The sequence below is a fragment of the Hibiscus syriacus genome, unplaced genomic scaffold (genome assembly GCF_006381635.1).
Source record: "Hibiscus syriacus cultivar Baekdansim isolate YM2019G1 unplaced genomic scaffold, ASM638163v2 tig00116951_pilon, whole genome shotgun sequence".
Lineage (NCBI taxonomy): Eukaryota > Viridiplantae > Streptophyta > Magnoliopsida > Malvales > Malvaceae > Hibiscus > Hibiscus syriacus.
In genome coordinates this window covers 6,206,936-6,215,474 of record NW_024063482.1, presented here as the reverse complement: position 1 = coordinate 6,215,474, position 8,539 = coordinate 6,206,936, and the positions used below count along the sequence as shown (strand labels likewise).

The window sequence follows — 8,539 nt, the reverse complement described above, 5'->3', positions numbered from 1 at the left end:
CCAATGTTCATGTATCTAACCACGGAACTTCCATTGTATATCTGTATTTTCTGGAAGAAGATGGTAATACACTTCAGGTAAGCTGAGCATGCTCTTAGCTTCTATGTGCATACGCATTATAAAGACACGGTGTTCGAGATTTACAGATTTTTCTTGCATTCTACTGCAGAATCCGGATCAAGTCAAGGGGTTGGTTCCTTATCTTCAAGAACAAGGTAGCTTCTCCTCACCTTCCTTGACCATTCATAAGATTCAAACTCTTTTCATCGAAACTCGGGTTGTTTCGATGATTTTTGCAGGGCAGTGGCTAAATACTGAGAAGCCATCCCCTGTTACTCCAATCTCAGAAGATGCTCACTTTAATCTTAGTTTAAACAAGATCCTAAAGGAAAGACAAGGAGATATGTGCTCGGATGTTCTTCGAGACCTTGGTAAGTTTCGAATGTACACTTCGGCTTCGGTGTATTGAACAATGATTCTAACATTGTTGGTGTATCGAATAATTATCATTTTTTAACATGGTTGGTGTTATGAGCAAGTGCAGGTATTGAAGAGTATGGAATGGTGGATGCCAACAAAAAGAAGCTTATGGTGATATTATTCTCAAGTTGTTGGGGGAGTAAGGTTAGATCAGTTGATTTTTGGTCTATTTAAATTTGATCTAAGTATTATATTTTACACATGTCATCTAACTCGATTCGGGTTTAAGGAGATTTTATCCACTTGAAATTTGAACAGATTTTTGAGATAAAAATTCGTACTTGACTTGACACACGTGTATTATGTAAAAATAACTTTGAAAAAAAATATAGAAATCTCGGTTTTAGTATTGTAATTGTCCTAAATATTTAAGGAGGATTATATTGTTATCTTGGGTTAAATATTTTTCACTTTAAATCCATTTGATTGTATTCTTTAAAAAAAATCAATCCAATTTTGATTTTTTTAAATATCCTTTAAAATCGAGTTGAGTTGAAATCTATCAGTTTTAAATCAATTCTTAATCGACAGTATATTGTCTAAATCTTTTATAAAAAAATTATGATCCATGCACTTGATAATAATACATTTATTATTAAATAATAAAATCAATTGTGAATAAAATATACATAAATATATTTCTTAAAAACATAAATTGCACGACAACTAGTGTTGGTATAAGTGGTAGGGATTTAGAAATTTTAGCTTGTAAATTCAAGTTTGAATCTTATCACCGTATTTTTAGTGAATAATCTGTAAATTCTATGTAAATCTCAATTAAATCTTAGATATGTTCTCCCTAAACTAGAAAAGCCACCCCTTTAATTTCACCCAAAAAAAACATAAATTGCACGCTTCAGTTTAATAATGGATACAATGAGATAAACATGGTAAGAGATCAATACGATTAATTCAATTAATTAAGTAATCAATGTGTTTCCTTCAATAATTTTATGTAATTATTTTTATTTACGATATTAATGCAATTGATTAGTTAGTTTCCTTTGTTACTCTATAAAATTGGTTTTGATCATTTCTTTTTAATACATAATTTTCACAGTTAATGATATAATAAATGATAAATATGAGATGAGACAGTCAGATTTATAATTATTCATTTTTATTTAATTTTAACTCGACTCAAATATTTGTAGGATTTCATTCAGGGATGATTATGGATTAAGACCATCAGATTAGATCGAGCTTTTGATCAATCTGATCCAACTCGAGAAGCACGCTTCTCCACTTGAAACCTAACTCGACCTTTGTTTAAAGAGATTTCTTTCCACCAGGATTTTAGAATAAAAATATGCATTTAATCTAACATGATACAAATATAAAAATATTTTATTCAATAAAATAAGAATTTAATTTTAATAAAATAAAAAAATATAATAATGATCCTTAAATATATAGAAAAAAGTTATATACTATTTAAATTAAATTAAATTTAAATTAATTTAAATTAATAATTCTATAAATTAAATCAAAATTGATCGACTTTGGATAAGATCATCATAGTTCCATCCGTACGAAAGATTTAATTTATAGAAGCAAACGTTTTCTTCCAGCTCCAGCCTTCTATCCCAGCGGTTAGTCGATTACAAGAATTTCTTCAAGGCACACGTTCACATTTCATTGGAGTAGCGTAGCTTGCTCTCCTACGACCCGCCGCACTTTATAAAACCCTCTCCCGCCAACACACAAATCAAGCCCACAGTTATACTTTCCTTCCACCCCACTCCATAATAAAACAATATAAGGAAAGGAGGAGGAGGAGAAGAAGACTAAAATCCTGAGCTCAAATTCACAGATTTAATTATAGAAGGGAAAGCAATATTCGAGAGATGGAGTTACCGGTGATAGATCTAGCGCCTTATTTGGAGATTGCTGCTGAAGGCGATTTGCCGAACCCAGCGAGTGGACTCCCCGAGTTGTGCCGCGAGGTGAGTCGAATCCTTAAGGAAACCGGGGCTTTGCTTGTTAAAGATCCGCGGTGTACTGCTGATAACGATAGGTTCATTGATATGATGGAGAAGTACTTCGAGAAGCCGGCTGATTCAAGCGCTTGCAGAACGTCCCTTTTACATTATCAGGTCCGCTTTTTTCCTATTTCCCACGAATCAACATTGTTGTATGCTTCGTGTTAAGATTTTTGAATGCATTTGCCTCCCAAGAACTGCGATTTGGATGCTTGCTAGAATTTGATTTGCCGCTTAGATTTTTGTATAGAAGTAAGTTATGATAGGAAAGCAAATCAAATTCGATTGACACGTCTGATGTGTGGTGTGTATTTGATTTCTTAGAAGTATAAGATAGGAAAGCAAGAAAAATCCGATTGATATGTGAAACAGAGATGAAGTTTTTGAAAAAGTACAAAATGTTTATTGCATAGGCCAGATGAAGTTCAAGCAGAAAAATCAGGTTATGTTAGAACTTGGATTTTAAAAATGGTACAAATGTGATGAAATACATGTAAATTTAGTTTTAACACATTGGATTTGTTGTAGCGTATATGTTTGAATAACTTGAAATAGCTACAAGTTGTGAATTTGAAATTCATATAATCATTGAATCTTGACTAATTTGTGCATTTCCTCTCACAATTCATATGGCAATTGAAATACAAATCTCCAATTTTCGGACTCAAGTTGCAAGCATGGTATGAAGAAATTTATAAATTTTAAAACTTCTTTCTCACGCCTTACTGGGTGCTTTCATATGACATAGCTAAATTATACAAATTGTCCTAATTAGGTTCTCTTGCTTTTTTCAAAAGAAAGAAAAGGTGCTAAAATATCCATAATATTAAAGGGTTCAATAAAGTTAAATCTTCTTAGTTTTGCTCTGAATGTTTGTTTATATTGTAGTTAACAACTTAACAACTAGTCTAATTTTTAATGAAAATGGAGATTACAGGTAGGAGTAACACCTGAGGGGTGGAGGTGCCAAGCTTGGTTGATGAAGACATGCAAGAGAAGCTGAGGGCAATGCCCAAAGAAAACCAACCATTAACCCCCAAGGGCCCTGATCCCAAATGGCGATACATGTGGAGAGTGGGTCCTCGCCCTTTAAAGACCCGCTTTCAGGTTTTTATTTGTCTGCTCTTCTCCCACAAAAATGTTCAAATATAAATATCAACTATTTCAGTATCTTATTCGTTCCTCCCTTCCAGGAACTTAATTCTGAACCTGTTATACCTGAAGGTTTCCCTGAATGGAAAGAGACCATGGACTCATGGGGTTACAAAATGATATCGGCAATTGAGCTAGTTGATTATTGATTTTTCTTTCTTTATATGATCCATCCTATCTAAAGACTAAAGTTGGTTTTTGATGTCTCTATTCTTGCTTAGGCTGTTGCTGAGATGGCAGGAATTGGATTTGGATTGCCAACAGATGCATTTACTTCCCTTATGAAGCAGGTTTGTAATTCTAATCAGTTTTCCGGTTCAATCCTTTTTGTACTACATTGATGTTTGCCTTCAACTACTGTGGTTCATTCTTGTTATCTTTGTTTCTGAATCATGGCATGCCGTGCTTTATACTCTTTGTTCACAATAGAATCATGGTACAGTTAGTATTGTTTTTCATTTTCCATTTTGAAGTATATCATTTATCTATCCTTGCACGTGACAATAAATCCTTTATCCTTCCAAATCCAGGGGTCGCATCTTCTAGCTCCAACAGGAAGTGACCTCAGACGTAATGGGCAAGAGGGCACTGTTTTTGCAGGCTACCACTATGACCTTAACTTTCTAACTATTCATGGAAGAAGCAGATTCCCTGGTCTAAATATCTGGTTAAGGAATGGGCAAAAGATTGCGGTGAAGGTTCCGATTGGATGTCTTCTAATTCAAACTGGGAAGCAGGTTAGAACATGAGCACTAATTTGTATTGCTTAATGATGATGGTATTGTTAAGTTTCTGAACTTTCTCGGTTGTTCTTTTCGTTTCCTTTTCCGTCTGCAACTTTAAAAATCCGTTGATAATGATCTGGCTAACTTCTTTGGTTTATTAAGCACGATGCATAACGTGTATATATATATATATATATTCATCACCGTTCTGTCATGTACAGATAGAATGGTTGACTGCTGGTGAGGCACTGCCGGCATGCATGAAGTTGTTGTCACGAAGTTGACTATTGATGCTATAAACGTGGCATCGGAGCAAAATCGTAGCCTATGGAGAGTATCATCAACGGTAAGTGAACTGAACCATAGCATACCTTATGAAGCCAGCATTTCAAAATTCAACAGTTAAGATTCATATTTTTTCGGTATTTCCGTGCAGTTGTTTGCACACATAGCTTCAGATGCCGTGCTAAAGCCGCTCGGACACTTTGCGGAATCACCCCTCAGCATATCCACCTGTGTGCAGGTGAGTTTGTCGAACAAGAGCTTGCAGTAATTAATCTGAAAGGAAACCAAGGGGAATCATGAAAAACTGATTCCTGTTTCGTAAAAAAACATAGATGATCCTTATGCAAGGGTTTAAATATTATTTGCGAGAAATATATGATACTATGGCATATCAAATGTCAATGGTATAATATTATTACATTAAACGATCATCCAGATTCTAAATTGTTCTGCCGATTGAGTTATCATACCATCAGCATTGCATAATAGGATTCTTCTGCGGAGCATATAGCATATTTAAAACAAAAATAAAATTTTGAACACTTGTAATTATTTCAAAGATAATTTATTGAATGGATGATGTGGTATTAAGATCGAATATCGAGAAGGGTCAAATTATCTATCTTCAAAATGTTAAAGATATCCTATGATGCGTGCAGATATGTCTGATATATGACAATATTTAAATATAATTTATGAAAATGTTCGACTTATGTATTAAATACCAATTCTTATATTGGTAATTAAATTGAGAAATCAATTTAAATATGAATGATGGTTTGTGGGCGTAAAATTGACCTTTTTTAAATTTCGTACTTGCACACACAATTACAACTCGCTTAATATTCCCATTCTTGCTCCATTCTATTCCAATCTAGAAATCTGCTATTCCTCTCATACATGCATTCCAATTACTATCTGTATTCTGTGATTTTGCTTCCTCTGCATTGCTATCTGTATTATGGGGTTTTGCTTCAATAGCAGCACTTGCTTTGGTATCCCTCAATGTCTGCAATAATAAAACAAAACATCATGACAAGAACTGTACCTTCAACTTTCATTACAACAGGTACACACCTTGACCTGCCTCTGAAGATCTTTAATGTACTCCACTGCCATATCTAACATATCCGCCGTGTTTGTTTGCTGCCGAACACGATACACAAAAGTGGAGAAACTTTAGTCAATTAGAGAGAGAGAGTTGGATACACTACCCTGTCGATGTTGGGGAATAGGCCTTGCAGTTTCCTCATTCTTTCGCTGATCCCGTTCTTCTCACCTATAGATTTGCAATATAAACACAATTAAAGACCCAATCCGGAACACCATGGAAGATAAATAAAAGGTTTAATGTGTTTCAATTGTACTTATTGTTTATTTTTTAAAGTACGTGTTTCTTGACTCTTATTTAAGGTATTTAAAGCTTATTATGTTATCATTTAAAGACAACTCAGTCATTAAAAAAAAACTGTCAACTAAGGATTATTTGACACGCGACATTAATTTTTGATTAATATTAATTTTTAAAAATATATTTTAATATTAAATTTAAAAAAAATCTTAATTTTCTAATTTCTCGAGTCCAAAATCCCTAATCTCCAAATCCCTTGAAGATTGGAGATAAGGAGAGAGAGCACATTAGAAGTTCGGGCAGCTAAATCTTGATTTGAGTGACGGTGTAGCCTCATCGACGATAAACATTCAATGACTGAGTTAAAAAATAATTTTGTGTGACGGGGTTTGGTGAAAATGTGCAACGGCGTGCAATTTCAAACGACAACAAGGAACGAAGTAGAAGTCCAACGAACAAAAAAGGTGAGCAGTTTGGTTGATTCGAAGACAACATATGAGATTTAGAGATTTGATGTTAAAAAATTAGGGATTTTAGGAGTTTAAAAAATAATGATTTTAGTTTTTTTAGTTAAATCAAAAGAAATTCTAAAATATCTCAAACATTAATTGGATAACAATTTTTTACGACCAGTCACTTTAAACGGTAATTTTGGAATGTTAAACACATACTCTGATAAAAAACTTTATATGCTAAAATAAACAAAAGATATAATTTGAACATTTACTTTTCAATGAAGTCTGAATAAAACAATGATATCGAAATATATATATCTCCTCTCGGCAATGCTGCGCGGGTGAGTAGCGCAGCCTCTTTTGGCTCGAATCTTACAAGGGACCGATCCTTGAAACTGCCAAACTTCTCTACGACACCCATCTCATCGCACCTCTTAGCCAAACTCAAATGGTGTGTTAAGCCGGTAAAATCGTCTCCGCAATCCCGATTCTAGTTTTAAATCCACACATGAGTACATTCATCGATAGAAACAATGAAAAACTGAACGGCTAATCGAAAAACAACTAATGTTAGCCATGTACCTTAGTTTGTAATTCGCTTAAACCACCGAACAAGTCACCACCACCACTTTCTCTGGCCCTCTTCAAGCCACTGAGTGAAGCATTGTTCCTTGAATCAGTCGTCAAGTTGGGACAAAGTGGCCATTGCTACCATTTCTATTGCCCAAGCTTTGGTTCTCAACTTGAGCTGTTTGAGGCATTGGCTTTGAGTATGAAGAGGAGAAGCTTATATTTGTTGTATAATCTAATAGTGGATGCAGGCTCACCGTTGATACCATTGCAAGCCGTCTTAGTACTCTTGGTTCCATCAAACCCTGTCAGCATTAAGAAGTGCATAGCTTAGTTTAATTATAATACATGAAATTTGTATCTATGAGCTGAATTAGGATTACATAACGAGAGATAATTTATTTAATTTTAAAAGAATTTACTAAAAAATTAAATAAAAAATTAGAGGTGACAAGTAGGATGGATATGAGTAGAGTCGGGTCAAATTTTTTATCTACACGAATATTATTCTCAGTATCTATCACTCGACCTGATATGTGTTTAGGAAAGATTAAATAGAGACTCAATTAAAAAAATAGATCGAGTCGAAATTTTTTTACTCTAAGTTCAAATCTAATATGATTTTCCAAAACTCCACTCAACTTAACCCTAAGAGAGTTTACTAAGAGCAAGAGAAAGAAAGGGGGAAAGTACCATTACTCTTGCCTTGGTTGGAGAAAACCTAGCCGGCGAGCTACTTTGCCGAACAAGATTCGAGCCATTTCCATTGCTCATTTCGGGTGCTCCCATTGAATTCTCGAATCCCACAATCGCCACCAACACCAATTGAACCCTCAACGACACTAACATTACCAACACCCGCATTGGCAAACTTTTAACATCATATTCTTGCTTCACAGATGACCATTATTACCGGACAACATGAACAACGCTTCCATTCATGACTCGAAGAAGATTGAAATCCTCGTATTCATCGAAACTGATATCTCTCCCGATAACACCAGTAGTACCACCATTGACATGGTTCTGGAGCAATGAGGTCGGCGCTGACGGGTACCGCATCAGGCCGCAACCCGGCTGTTGCTGCTGGTTTTTTCGAAGATAGTTGTAATTAGCAGTCTCCATTAGCTTCTTCCTCAATTCTTCTGGAAACTTGAAATTATACCTGAAACCATACATCAATCATAATTCAATTATAACCCCATTTTTTCTATTATATAGCAGGATGGATCGAAGGGCAGATGAGGACGGTCGCTTAAAATTTTCAAATTATCGTATAATTACATCCCGAGAGACCATTGAAAAACTCTTCATTTTCCTTGAACAACTCGAACATCCAAAGATATTCAAAAACACATGAATGTTTATTCATATGAAAATAAACCCAAAAGAGCAAAGATATATTGCATACATGTGTGTGTATGTTGCAGAGAAGGAATTAAGGGAAAACCGTGGAACCTTTGCTCAGTTGCTGTGTCTCTCTTTGAGGTGACTTCAAAAGAAAAGTGAGTTGTTGGGGGCAAACACCAATGATAAGAT

At 34.7% G+C, this 8,539-nt stretch overlaps 2 pseudogenes; one reads left to right on the top strand and one right to left on the bottom strand.

Moving 5' to 3' along the window:
- The first annotated feature begins 3,405 nt into the window (after window positions 1-3,405).
- Window positions 3,406-4,941, top strand: LOC120188722 (annotated as a pseudogene).
- Window positions 4,942-5,429: 488 nt separating this feature from the next.
- On the bottom strand, window positions 5,430-7,709 carry LOC120188551 (annotated as a pseudogene).
- Between the last annotated feature and the right edge of the window lie 830 nt (window positions 7,710-8,539).